General features: G+C 46.6%; 1 protein-coding gene across 6 annotated transcripts in view; it reads left to right on the top strand.

Moving 5' to 3' along the window:
• Positions 1-14,186, top strand: part of HIPK2 (homeodomain interacting protein kinase 2) — a 203,899-nt gene that overhangs the window by 39,571 nt on the left and 150,142 nt on the right. The window contains exon 1 of one of the 6 annotated variants that reach the window (XM_061414874.1): positions 7,140-12,126. The exons of the other annotated variants lie outside the window; for them this stretch is intronic. The gene's annotated coding sequence lies outside the window, so the exon portion shown is untranslated. Of the gene's footprint in view, positions 1-7,139; positions 12,127-14,186 lie in introns of those variants that run through there. 6 annotated transcript variants of the gene reach the window in all.

The raw sequence follows: 14,186 nt of genomic DNA, 5'->3' as shown, positions 1-14,186 counted from the left end.
CCCAACTCTCAATAGACTACCAGCCTCTGAACTGCGTTTTAAAAGAAAGACTTTTATGGTATGTGATTGTAGGTCAATAGAGCTTTACTTAGAAAATTGCTCAGAACTTGTTGCAGTGCAGTCCTCTGTGGACATAGATGTATAGGCTAGGAAACAAAAGAGGGGAGAAGAGAAGCACCAGGTCGTGGGTTTGGGTGAGACATGCTTTTGGGGGACATCGAGTGTCCTCTGAAATCCATGACATCTGTTCAAATTTGGGGGGTACCCTGAACTTCTTAGTTTCAAACCCCCATCTGCAAATAAATTCCAGTTGGACCCAGAGTTCAGATGAGAGTTCACCCTCATCTACTGAAAACACATTTTATTTGGAAATAATTTTAAACTTAACAAAAATAAAAATAATGCAAAGAATAGCCCCATTCCTTCACCAAGTTCACTGGTCATCATTTTGCACCATTTGCTTTTATCATTTGCATTCACTCACACGCTCCCTCTTTCTCACTTCTACTCTGTTGGTCACACGTGTGTGTGTGCGCATACATATTTATATATATGTAAATGCTACTTGCTCTGAATGATTTGAGGGTGAGTTATAAGTATCATGGCCCCTGATTTCTGCACCATCTAATACAGTAGCCACTAGCCACAGAGGGCTATTTAAATTAAAAGTAAATAAAATGTGGGACTTCCCTGGTGGCTCAGTGGTTAAGAATCCACCTTGCAACGCACAGGATTTGAGTTCAGTCCCTGGTTGGGGAAATAAAATCTCACATGCCGCAACTAAGACCTGACACAGCCAAATAAATAAATATTTTAAAAATATTTTTTAAGAAAGTAAGTAAAATGTAAACAAAAAGGTCCCTGGGTCACACCAGCCGCACTTTCAAGTGTTCGGTAGCCACGTGTGGTTGGTGGTGACTGTGTGGGTCAGAAGATGTTTCAGGCGTTTGCAGCTCTGTGCAGAGCTCGAGTGGACGGCCCCGACGCTGCTCGTGTGTGTCCTGTGTCCTGAGACAGGGTGCCGTGTGGTTCCCAACTCAGGAGAACTTAGCCCTGATTCAGAGCTCCCGTCTTAGCCACAGTTCGTACTCCAGTTTCGTCCGTAGATCCAGTGATGTTCTCATTCCTTTTGGAATGAGGTCTGCAGTCTTCTCTGTGGCCTAGATCCGCCTGGTCTGTGCCCTGGGGAAGCGTGTGAACTACATAGAGACGGTTCAGCTTTCTGTTGGGGGTTCCTTCTCTGTGGCTCTACTTTTCACAAACTTGAATCCTTTCTCTAACTCATGTGCTGGGGCCAGCTTGCATTTCCTTAGCTCAAAAAGTCAGCAGTTAAGACTTCACCTTCTCATGCAGGGGTTGCAGGTTCGATCCCTCGTCAGGGAGTTAGGATCCCACGTGCTTGGGGCCAGAAAACCAAAACATAAAACAGAAGCAATATTGTAACAAATTCAATGAAGACTTTAAAAATGGCCCATATTAAAAGTCACTTGATATCTTTGTCATGGGCTGGAGAACCCCCTTCCCTGTTCTACACTGACGTTGGGTGTCTGAGCAGGTGAAGAAGCTCTGCCCTGAAAGCAGCAGGAAAGATTTCCTGTGAGAACAAGACAACTGGCCTCCCAGCAGCTGCACTCTTTTGCTTTATTCTGACAACTTTCCACATTTCAGCCTGCAGTCAAAAGAAAGCCTCATCTTGTTGCCCGTTGGTTTTTTGTTTTGCAGCTGAGTCGTGATTCCGGGGCTCTACATAGCTTCGCAGGGCGGCTGGGGCTCCAGGGAGCCTCCTGCCTGAACCCATTGTGGAGTAGAGGCCAGGAGAGTGAGTCCCTGCCTGGGGTTGCCCTGCCCACTTGCCCAGGTGCTTCCAACCCTGGCCCATCTTCACCCTACTTCACCCCCGTCCAGGGAAAAGTGGACTCTGGTGATCTTTCAGCCACACTTTGGATGAGATGTGGGGAAACAAGCAAATTGCAGAGCGGTTTCTACTGGTGTTGGCTCACCCTCCAAGGAATTTTATGGCAGGAGTAAGAATAGAAAACAGATTCCTGGGTTGCTAACTTCACTTCCACAGGGCACCATCCCCAAGACTCTTACCGTGTGGAGAGCGTGAAAGCTGGGAAACAAGAAATCTACAGGCTTATGCATTCGCCTTTCTTGTATTTCCATTCTGCCCCTTAAATGTATGCTTATACCTTCTCCCACCTTGTATTTTGATTCAGCATTTCTTAGAAAAATGTTCAGCAGAAAAAAGATAAGAATCACTGAAGAACTCAGTGGGGATCTTATATGAGCCATATAGCTTGAGCCAAGAAAGAAAGGAGAAATGGAGTCATGCAGAGAAAGTGGAAATGGAGCTGATAGCTTCATTTTCCAACTGAAAAAGAATGCAAAGGGCTTGGCTGGCAGGGTCAAGACCTTGAGGCGGGGCAACAGGCGCAGTGGAGTTTCTGCCCTTCCTCGCCTTCTTGAAAATTGACACAGGAAGGACTTGCAGTACCAGGTCCCCTCCCCATTTGGAGGAGTAAGCTGAGTGCATTTTATGCTGGTGAAAGAATCAGAGCACTGGCACTTCCTCCAGCTGTCAGAGAAGAACGTAAGTTCGGATGCTATGCATTCATATCTTGTGTATAACAAGGGGTACCCTAGGGACTTCCCTGGTGGCCCAGAGGTTACAACTCTGCGTCCAACACAGGGGTTGCAGGTTCAGCCCCTGCTCAGGGATGATCCCACATGCCTGGTGGGGCAGCAAAAAAATTTTTTTAAAGAAGTACCTAATTGGCCAAATTGTTCTGATTGATCCGTGTGTTTCTGTAAGGGTTTCTGTGTGTCATCCCTCAGGATTGTAAGTCTTCGAGTTTAAGGACTAAGAGGGTCCCAGCTTCAGCCGAGGCCAGCATCACAGGACAGGGACGCATAGGCCCAGCCTGAGCACTGGTTCATTTCAGGCCTTGGAGATAACACGCACTGAGTATTGGGCAGGCTAGGGGCTGGGCAGGAGGATGGGGGGCGGGGAGGGGGGTTCTTTGCCCACTAGTGCCCCCTGCTGTCTGCTGTCTGGGTTTCCTCAGGGAAACACTGCAGCCACCCTATCCCTGTTGTGTCTGAGCTCTTTCTGGCAGCGGAGTCCCCATTCCCTGGGAGCCCCTGTGTTCCCAGGGCTGTGTTCCCAGCTGGCCTGGCCATGCCCACCAGGCCGTGCCTCCCTCGGCCACACCAAGAAAGGGACCAGCCCTTCCCTTGGCTGTCACCGTGACCCGACATTATTGTGGACGCCTCTCCTGGCTTCTGCCTTCCCTGCCGGTTGCCAAGGTCTTTAACTGCCCCTTGGTCTCTTGTCTGTGACCTTGCTTTAGTTCCACCCGATGCCACGGTTCCTCCAGGATCTTACCTCCCAGATGCGCCTCCAAGGTGAGCAGGCTGCCTCCGGGCTTCTGCCGCAAGTCCATTTTTCCGTGCCACAACCCTGCTAGTCCTTGCCTCCCCACCTCTGTCCACAGGCGCCTCTGCAGCCCCGCACCCTCTCCTGGGTACAGGCGAGGTCTGGCACCAAGGCCCTCCGCATCTCACTCACTCCAGTCTCTCCAGGTTTGTTTGCTCGCTCTCTGCAGGAGCCCTCCCCGCAGGCAGACCCTTCTTCCTTGTGTTCCCTCTACATGGCTTCTCCCCTGCTTTTGTCTTAAGTGATCTTATTTTTACATTGTACCTGCAAAAACTACCCCAGGTCCTGTGGGCGTATAAAACACCAGCTCTCATCTTAGTCCCTAAGCCCGATGTGTGTCCCCTGGCCTCTGTGTGCCATTGGCCTCCTTCTTCCCCTTGGGGTGTTCTCCTGCGCCTCCACCCTCCCTGTGACCCCTCTAGCAGTTGGTCAGTAACGGTTGCGCCTGCCTTCTGTGGTCAGTTATCTTGTCTCATTATCACTCATCTCGTCAGTCTCTTGAAAAACAGTAGTGTTGTTTTGCACACTGCCTGTAGCCTTGCTTCAGCACTCCAGGCGGTGCCTGGACATAGCAGGCGCTTAGTCGCTATTTCTGGATGCCCACCGCGGCCTCTAGAATCCTCAGCTTGGCAGATCTGGGAAATCTGACTTCATAAACTCATCAAGCATTCTGAGGATCAGCAGGACCGATTCCTGCTAACTGATCTTAGAGAAGACTGATTCATCTGAATCCTTTTAAGAGAGACCTACTCCTCGGCGTGCATCTCCAGGGGCATTCCCTGAGTCACAAGGTCCTTTCCGGAGTCCCAGTTGGAAATCAGAGACTACTTACCAGGCACAGAATTTGAGTCCTAGGCATTCTGTGCTTTTCCAGATCCCTATAAATTATGAAATCACTCTCTCCTCCAGGGATATTTCTCTCTCAAGAACCAGTATCCCGCATCTAGATGCAAATGCCTTCTTTCCCCACCTAAAACAATGAAAAATCTCAGACTCTTATTTATAGACTTCACTGGGACAACGTCACTTATTGTCACATCAGCCCTCTTTATTTTGGGATGTTCTGCACATTATAGTTCCCAGATTTATAGATATTCTGGTTAGTTATATTTTAGGCTTATCATTTTTCAGTCACAAATAAGATGACATCTTACCTCCTGGTTTGTAATTGTTGGGGATTCTTTTAGGATATGCAAATCTCTATTTATGAAATAGTGCAGCGTAACCCGCCTACTAGGGGAGTCACAGATGCTGTGGCACACGTCTAGGCGTCTCGGTCCCAAATCCCATATAAGTCAGGAATCCAGAATAGTGTTTTGGCCATTAATGAATCAGTGGTACCCTGAACATGTGAGCAGTGCTATTTTTACACCCATTGCTGACCTCAGTGATAAAGAGGGTACAGACTGTGCCTTGCCAGGCTTGTGAGCTTACCATGAGTAATACCCATGGTTATTATGATGTCAGAACTTGAATATTCTTTACCAAGAACATAACCATTGCATCACACAGCTTGGGGCAGGGTGTGAAAAGTCCATTTTCCCCGGAGAACGCAATAGCATAAGCTGGTTCTCCCACAAGGGCGGGGAAGCCTGAATTCTGCAGTGCCAAGACTCCTGCTTGGATTTGGAGAACAGCTTCCCGTTTTTGCCACCCGGAAGTTATTTGCCTCAGGGTTTCCAAACAAGAGGCATTTGTGATGGGTGATCCTCTACCTCCTGCTTGCTCAGGAAAGTACCAGGTGGGGATGAGTGGGCGCACACCTGAAGTCACTAATCGCTGTGAGGGTCAGAGCTGTCGCATCATTGGACACATTGATCTCAGGAAGCATTTTCTTTCTTTTTTTTTTTTTAACTAATTTTTATTTTCACTTGTAAATTCTTGTCTTTTTTTTTAATTGGAGGAAAATTGCTTTACAGTATTGTGTTGGTTTCTGCTGTACAACAACGTAAGTCAGTCGTAATTACACGTATATTCCCTCCCTGGGGACCCTCCCTCTCCTCCCTGCCTCCCACCCCTCTAGGTCATCACAGAACACCAGGCAGGGCTGCCTGTGTTATACAGCAGCTTCTCACCGACTGTTTCACACGTGATGGTGTACACATATCAACGCTCCTTTCTCCATTCGTCCCACTCTCTCCTTCCTCCTCTCAGGAAGCATTTTCACAAAGCACAGAAGCGATGCTAAACTATGAAAGCTAAGGATTGAACGATTTAGAATTTTTTAAGTTGTCTCTAGAAATGTGTGCTCTGACTTTGATGGGTGAGGATGCTGAGCGTCCAAACGTGATTACATTCAACCTCGTTAATCCAGACTCGTTAGGGAGCGCAGCATTAAGGCAAAGCACAGTGCTATTTAGGACGGACTAAGTTTTACTGCGGCAGCAGACACCTTCCAGCGTCTCAGGGACTTAAAATAACAAAGGTTTGCTCCATCATCTTGCTGCGGGTCCCCCTTGGGTCAGCTGGGATCTCAGCCCCTTCTCATCCTCATTCACTTCCTATTCCCACCCCTGAATCATCACTGGTTACCTTAGCAAGGTATAGAGGGATCAAATAGGCCAATTGCACACTGGCTGTGAAAGCTTCTGCCCAGAAGTGGCACTTCTCACTTGGCCACTTTCTACTGGCCAAGTTTAATCATATGGCCAAGACTAATTGTAAGTTACTTGGCTTTAGCTACCTGAGGTATAACAGGAATTTTCAAAGTGAAGAGCTCAGAACAGTTTATTGGGATAGAGAAGAAAATATTGGGGGCTTCCCAGGTGGCACTGGTGGTAAGGAAACTGCTTGCCAATGCAGGAGACATAAGAGACACAGATTCGATCCCCCCGGGTCTGGAAGATCCCCTGGAGGAGGGTATGGGAGCCCACTCCAGTATTCCTGCCTGGAGAATCCCATGGACAGAGCACCCTGGTGGGCTACAGTTCGTGGGGTTGCAAAGAGTTGGACACGACTGAAGTAACTTAGCACGCACGCACAGAAGAAAGCATTAGACTATGTATATTATTTTTCATCCTTATAAATATTCTGGTTTTGTGTTTTTAATAAACATAATAGTAAAATAGAAATATATGATTTATTAAAAATAGATATCTCATGTGTTAGGAGTGTTCAGGTTTTTTTTTTTTTTTTACTGATTGTCAATCAGAAATGCTTAGGTCATAGTTTATACGGTAGATACAAATGTGCAATGAGTATGTTGTACATAGAGACTGAGTTCCATTTATGACCTGGAGTAGTGCTTTTTAAAAAAAAATTTTTTTCAAATCGAAGTAGAGTTGGTTTACAGTGTTTCGGGTGTACAGCAAAGTGATTCAGTTATGCATATATATTCTTTTTCAGATTCTTTTCCATTATAGGTTATTATAAGATATTGAATATAGTTCCCTGTGCTATACAGTAGGTTCTTGTTGTTTATTTTATATATAGTAGTGTGTGGGAATAGTGCCTTTCATTCAAACGTTACATGGAAAAGAAATGCAATACATTTTTAAGGTTAAGTAGGTAAAAATATGGGCTTCCCAGGTGGCGCTAGTGACAAATAACCCACCTGCCAGTGCAGGAGATGTAACAGATATAGTTTCGATCCCTGGGTCATGAAGAAGCTCTGGAGGAGGGCATGGCAACCCACTCCAGGATTCTTACCTGGAGCATCCCATGGACAGAGGAGCCTGGCGGGCTACAGTCCATAGGGTCACAGAGTCAGACATGAGTGAAGTGACTTAGGATGCATGCACAGGTAAAAATATAGAGTTTTTATCTGAATCTTTTGAATCCATCCAGTTTCCTCTGTGTCTTCTTCAGAATCCTTGGAAGTTGCTTTTTTCCTAACCAGACCTCCCTTCCCATGGGGAACAGCACTTAAGACAAGTGACCAATGAGCTCTTGTCCCATTTCATCATCTGTTTGCCTTGTCCAGTCATTCAGAAATAGCGTACTGAGTCCTCGTCCAGCCAGGCATGGTGCTGAGGGGGCCCCTGGTACCATGTGAGCTCCGTCCATCACGGCCAGCCATGCATCGGCTGGGGTGCGTGTTCCTGGGCCTCAGCGAGCCAGCTGACCTCTCCCTTCTCCTCTGACACCAACACAGAGCCCCCCCTGGGCCAGACTATGCTGTGAGAGCAGGACACTGACGCCTCCCCTTCACACCAGGATCATAAGAGGCACCCATTTCAGAGATGAGAAAACTGAGGCTCAGAGAGGCTTCATCACTTGCTGAGACCTTGCAGCAGCAAGCAGCAGAGCCCACACCTGACCAGTGGCCAGGAACTCAGAAATGACCTGGAATGAGCCTTCGGAACACAAACCCTGTTGAGTTGGGACCAGCTATGTCACCAGCTGCCATCCTCTGTGCCCTGGAGCGGGACACATGAGAGCTTTCTGACGTCTTCTCTGTGCTCCGGGTGGGGACAGAGCAACACCCGGTATCACCGGAGTGGGTACCTCCCCTCAGGCCGTGTGCCAATGGCCGGCACTGTGGGGTTGCTGGGTCATAACGACACCAGGACTGGTTTGGTGACAGTGACTCACAGCATAAAAATGTCCTTGCAGCAGCCCAAAGAACCACTACCATCTACACAGTGTAGAACGGGCTATTGGTTGCCTGGCCAAGGGATCCCTGTACCAGCTGGTTTTTATATCTGTATCATCTGCACACAAATATTATAAATAATATTGTGCCGCATTTTTATTATGCTTTATAGTTTACAAAGCACGTCTCAGTGTTGCTTTATTATTCCACCTGTGCTTACAATACCATTTCACTGCAGTCTGTTTTCTCACTTTTTCTCCATCTTTCATTTCTTTTTCCTTTTCCTTTTCCCCGACCTTTCTCCCTTCCAGCATCCCAGCCTGCTTTCCCCGCCATTCCTCTGGTTTTTATTCCCTTTGCACTGTTAGGAAATGCTTCTTCTATCTTTCCCAAATTGATCGCTAGTTGAGTTTCATCAGATGTCACTTTTAAAGGCAACTGAGAGTAATGAAAAAATTCTCTAAGGAGCAAGGGAGCTGTAACATAGAGTTACTGTTGTAAACAGCGGTCACCATTTAAATCAAGTAAGAAGGATTATATTACTGGGCTTTTAAGAGGAGGAAGGAAGGAATTTGGTCTCTGAAGAGAACCCAGGGGAAAGAGTCCTATGCACTTGGCCTTGTGGGCGTGGCTGGGACTGGATGTGGTGGTTGATGGTTTAGTCGCTAAGTCATGTCCAACTCTTGCAACCCCATGGACTGCCACCTGCCAGGCTCCTCTGTCCATGGGATTTTCCAAGCAAGAATACTGAAGTGGGTTACCATTTCCTTCACCAGGATCTTCCCGACCCAGGGATTGAACCCTGGTCTTCTGCACTGCAGGTGGATTCTTTACACTCTGGGCTACCGGGGGTCTGAATGACATCTTCACAAAGTTTTCTTTGCAGGTGGATAGCAGTCTTATGAGGGAAGTGTTCAAAGAAATGCAGAAACCCGAGTACAAGAGGCAGCGAGCAACAGGTGTTGCACTGAGCATGGGATGTCCTGGTTTCTCTGAACGACAGCAAGAAGCTGAGGTTTCTTGAGCGGGCAGGTGTGAGGAAGTGCGGCGGGGACTCCTTAACTGTCACTTAGCTGGTGAGGACAGACTGAATTTTTCTCTGCCTTCCGGTGAAGTCGTGGTTGTAAAGTCACACATCCGACACGAAGAACAAGTATATTTGTACAAAGAGAGAGGGTGCTTAGCACCACCCCCCAGCATAGGACCTCAGTGCCAAAACTGAGATGGGCGTTTAGACTGAGAATGCTTCTACTGTCTTTCAACCGGGAGGCGGCAAAGACCGGCTGTCAGGGCAAACTGCCGTTCGGCCAGCGTGACTCTGCACTTGTTATAAATACTTTATCACAGCTTGAGCACAAACATGTTTTTTCAATGAAATGCATCTTGAATTATATTCCAGAGGGTATGCATTTCTGAGGCCTGCTGTAACAAAGTGCCACAAACTGGGTGATCTAAACCAACAGATACTTATTCTCTCAGTTCTGGAGCCTGCAGGTTGGAAGCCAAAGTGTCAGCAGGGCCAGGCTCCCGCCGAGAATCTAGGCAGAAGCCGTCCTTGCCTCTTCCCAGCGTCCAGTGCACCCCCCAGCCAGCCTCAGCATCCCTGGGCTGGCAGCTGCACCCCTCTGGGCTCTGCCTGTGTCTTTATAGGGCAATCTGTGTGTGTGTGTGTGTCTTTTCTCCTTTTTGTATAAGGACACCAGTCAGATTGGATGAGAACTCACCTTAACACCTTAACTTGATTGTACCTGCAAAGAGCCTGTTTCTAGATAAGGTCATGTTCACAGGTACTGGGGGTTAGAACTCCAACATATCTTCTGAGGGGATACTTACTAATATAATATACCTAGAGTAACAGAGTAATGTAGAATAATGTGTGTGTGTGTGCATACTCAGTCATGTCCGACTCTTTGTGACCCCATGGACTATAGCCCACCAGGCTCCTCTCTCCGTGGAATTTCCCAAGGCAAGAATACTGGAGTGGGCTGCCATTTTCTTCTCCAAATATAGAGTAACAGATTTACATAATTTGTTGGGTACAAAAGAGTTGGCAGCAACACTGTAATAAGAACAGTAAAATGAAAAAGAGTAAAGTAGATTTTCAGTTTTGATCCTGAGTGCGCCAAACATTTTTGAAGTGGAAGCTAGGTTCACAAGACAAGTTTGTTGTGGGCTGGGCATGGGATGGGTCAGGTTAAGTAAAATGCATAATTGGGTAAAAGGTGTTTAAGAATAACTACTCTATTGGGCCTGAAAGAGGGAAAAAAATCAAAAGCCTACTAGATTTTTAGTCTTGATTTGGACTTGCTAAACCATTTCTGAAGGACAAGCAAATCCAATTGAAGGCTTCCCTGAGCATCACCAGACATAGGGGTGGCCCTGAAGAACAGAAGTGCCTCATCCTCACCTAATCTGCGACTGATTTATCTCTTGAGTGTACTCAGGTCTCCTTCAGAAATGCATGCACACCCAGAACCAGAGCCAGAGGGACTTCCCTGGTGGTCCAGTGGCTAACACTCCACACTCCCAGTGCAGCAGGCCCGGGTTCAATCCCTGGTTGGGGAACTACATCCCAGATCACAGCTAAGAGTTCTCATGCCGCAACTAAAGGTCCTGCATGCCATAATGAAAATTGAAGATGCTCTGTGCCAGCTAGCCAAATAAAATAAATAAAAATAAATGTTTTTTTAAAAAAGAAACTAGAAACTTACTCTCCCATTTTAGTGTTATTAATATGTGATGTTCAGTTCTCTTTTATACCAGAATGACTGCCATTATTCCTTGATATACATTGCAGAGATATTCCTGCATGACTTTTTTGGGAAGCACTGCATAAGTCACCTAAACTTATGCAGAATTTAATTTAAAGTAATCACTTAGCTTTCGCTTGTATAATATTCAACTAACTGACATCCCTTCCAGGGTCTTTTGAGGCAAGACATAGGGAAGTCACAGCGTGGACTGTCTTGTCTCCAAGGAGGGAGAAACAAAGAGAGTTCTTAGAAAATAATGACAGTATGTCCTGAGAAAGTTATGCTGTAGCAAAATGCTTTTGGTTTCCTTAAACCTACCATTAAGGGTTGAATTGTCTCCCCACCTGTAAAAACTCGTGTGTTTAATTCCTAACCCCAGGACCTCAGAAGGTGACTTCAGTTAAGGGAGGGTCTTCACAGAGGCGGTCAAGTTACAGATTGTTGAACCTGGGCCCTCGGCAATGAGAACGCCGAGTCCTGACCACTGGATCTCCAGGGAGTTCCCTTGGAAACAGAGTTTTTGAGTTTTGAGTGTGTGTATATATATATGTGTGTGTGTGTGTGTGTGTGTGTGTGTATATAAAATTTGTTTTCCTCTCATTGATTCTCCAGTTTCCTAAAACAAGCATGCATGTTTTATCATATCTTTCTTTCCTTCACCAGAATTCTCTTGGATTGGCAATTTTCAGGTTGCTTATGAACTCTTGGTAACATGGCCTCTAGCTAATCAATCTGTAGGCTGTGTGTACTTACCCATGGCAGTGAAATTCTGGTGCATCCACAGTGACTTATGGCTTAGTCCCAAGCAATGAGGCAGAGACATAGAAAGGGGAATTTGGGAGGCATGAAGCTTTCAGAGGTGAAGTTGGCAACTTTCAGAAAGTCAGTCAGAACATGGAGAAGGGCTGATTTGGATGAATAATGAGCCAGTAGGTAGATAGGTATGTGGAGAATTTGCAAATGGTAGGAAGAGGATACTTTCTCAACTGAAGAAACACAGCTTATGGTAGAATTTGCAGATTCAAAGAAGATGACGTAAAGGATTTTGAAAGTCTAAGAGAATCCTATTTCTTGGGAAAACAAGGAGCATAACATGGTGCATTTGGTTCTTTTCCCAGGGGAGCACCCCTTCTTTCTCTCCTCCTGACCCTGTGGGGGGAAAAAATGGGTTGGTGGCTTATTCTCAGCCAGGCCCTGTAGCCCTTTTTCTGTTCCCTTAATTTTTTTTTTTCCATCATTTTATCCTTGACGTCTCTGTGTGACTCATAGTGTTTGACAACGTCTCTGCCCCCAAGGATTACTTTATTTGCCATCTGCTCTACTTTCTACACCGTTTCTCCAGGGAGCAGCTTTTCCCACGTGGATTCCATGTTCATAGAGGTGTTGGGGACAGCCCTCAGGTCAGCGACCCCTTACCCATTCTCCTCTCTCGTTTTTCTCCTGGTACCTATAGAATGTCTCCGCCCTGTCATTACTAATCCCACAGCGAAATCTCTCCCAAACCAAGCTCTCCCTACTGGACTCTGCTCTCATCTTTGGCAACACCGGTTCCCGTCATGGAACACGAACCTTTGATTTCAGTCTTTTTCCCTTTCCATATTTTTGTCACTCTGACCTGCTCATCTTTGTTGAGCCGTGTTTTGGGCTCCACCCCTTTGCCCTTGGGCTTGTGCATGGACTGGTTCAGGGTCACCTTGCCCTCTTCCCCCTCTGATTCATGCTGTACAGGCTGAGCCCATCTTATTGATTTCCATTCTCTTTCCAAATGGTTTATCTTCATTTGAGATTCAACTCAGCCAGTGGGAAGTAGATGCTTGATTGTCAGTGACCAGCAGCTCCTGACACTGTGACTTTGGTAAATTCAGCACTTCCTTGTCTCAGAGTTTCAGTATGAAGTGTTGAACACTGAATATTTCAACTGGGATCTCCTCTCGTGTTTGTCATTCAACTTGTTTGAAAACACATTTCATTATCCCACCCGCTAAGAGAAACGCTTTCAGACCACCTCCCGTCTTCATTGTCACCATCCGTGGAACCCCACTCCTCTCGGCCCCCAGATGTTACTATTTGATTACCCCCTCGCCTCTGCCCTTTGTCCCGTCCATCAGTGTGTCTTGCCTCCCTTCTCTGCACAGTCTTAGGTTTCTGCTGCTTCCTTTCTGTTCTTTCAGGCAGTTCTTTATTCCAGGTCCTCCCTGCTGGGAGAACCCAGGTCAGCTCACCCAAGACCAGTGTTCTGTCCACTATGCATCAGAGAAGTGAAGTTTACCTCTTTCAGGAAGTAAATTTATGTGAATAGTTTGGTGTGGTGTTTCTCCAGTGTCATCCTAACCAGAGGATAGAGAAATGCCAGTGACTTGGAAACACTGTTGTGGAGTGCATTGATTTCCTAGGTGGTGTGCAGTCAGCCTACCCCTACTTTAGATCAGTCTCCTCTCACACATCAGGTTTCATTTTTTCTTGGCTGTTATGGTACCTTTCCCCTTAGTTGGTGCTTTGACTCCAAGACCCTAAAGCATGAAGAAGAAGAAAGGGTTAGCAGCATGGATTTGTGAGTCAGGCAGACCTCAGTTCAGATCCCAGTGGTAGAGTGAGCTTGGACAAGCTAAATCATCTCCCTAAACTCAACTTGGACTGCCGTGGTGGCTCAAATGGCAAAGAATCTGCCTGCAGTGCAGGAGGCCCGGGTTCAATCCCTGGGTCAGAAAGATCCCCTGGAGAAGGGAATGGTAACCCACTCCAGTATTCTTGCCTGAAGAATCCCCATGGACAGGGGAGCCTGGCGGGCTACATACCATGGGGTCACAAAGAGTCAGACATGACTGAGCAGCTAACACACTTTCACACTCAACTTACCTGTCTTTAAAATGGGAAATGCAGGAGAAGGAAATGGCAACCCACTCCAGTATTCTTGCCTAGAAAAGTCCATGGATAGAGGAGCCTGGCAGGCTGCAGTCCATGGGGTCACATGACTGAGCATGTATGTATGAGGGTGGAGGGAGATGGGTTGGTAGCAATAAACTGGTAGAACTAAAAAAAATAAAAAATAAAATGGGAAATGCACTTGACCTTGCATTTGTGAGCTGTGCACACCTAGAGTCTGACACAGAGCAAACCCAGTCACAACAGTTGCTCTCCAACTTGTTAATTGCATGTTAGATGATAGTAAAGTGAATATCTAGTGGTAGGGCTTCACACCAGCTTTTTCAGTATTTAAAAATTACTTCTAGAAGGTTGAAGTTATCAGAAGATGACAATTCTGGAAAAGCAGACTGTTGGGGCACCAGTGTAGACTAGTAGTTATGTTGGGAATGAGCATTTGTTAATGTATGACTACTACTAAAAACTCCTGAGCTGCTGTTTCCAAGCAAAGCCTCAGCTTCCTGAGGGCAGGGGCCATAGTGCTGGCTGCAGGCTCCCAAGGCCCAGTCAGCAGGAGCTGGAACACTGCCCTTCAAAA

This window comes from Bos javanicus, chromosome 4, assembly GCF_032452875.1.
Source record: "Bos javanicus breed banteng chromosome 4, ARS-OSU_banteng_1.0, whole genome shotgun sequence".
NCBI lineage: Eukaryota > Metazoa > Chordata > Mammalia > Artiodactyla > Bovidae > Bos > Bos javanicus.
This window is presented reverse-complemented; position numbering and strand designations above follow the sequence as displayed.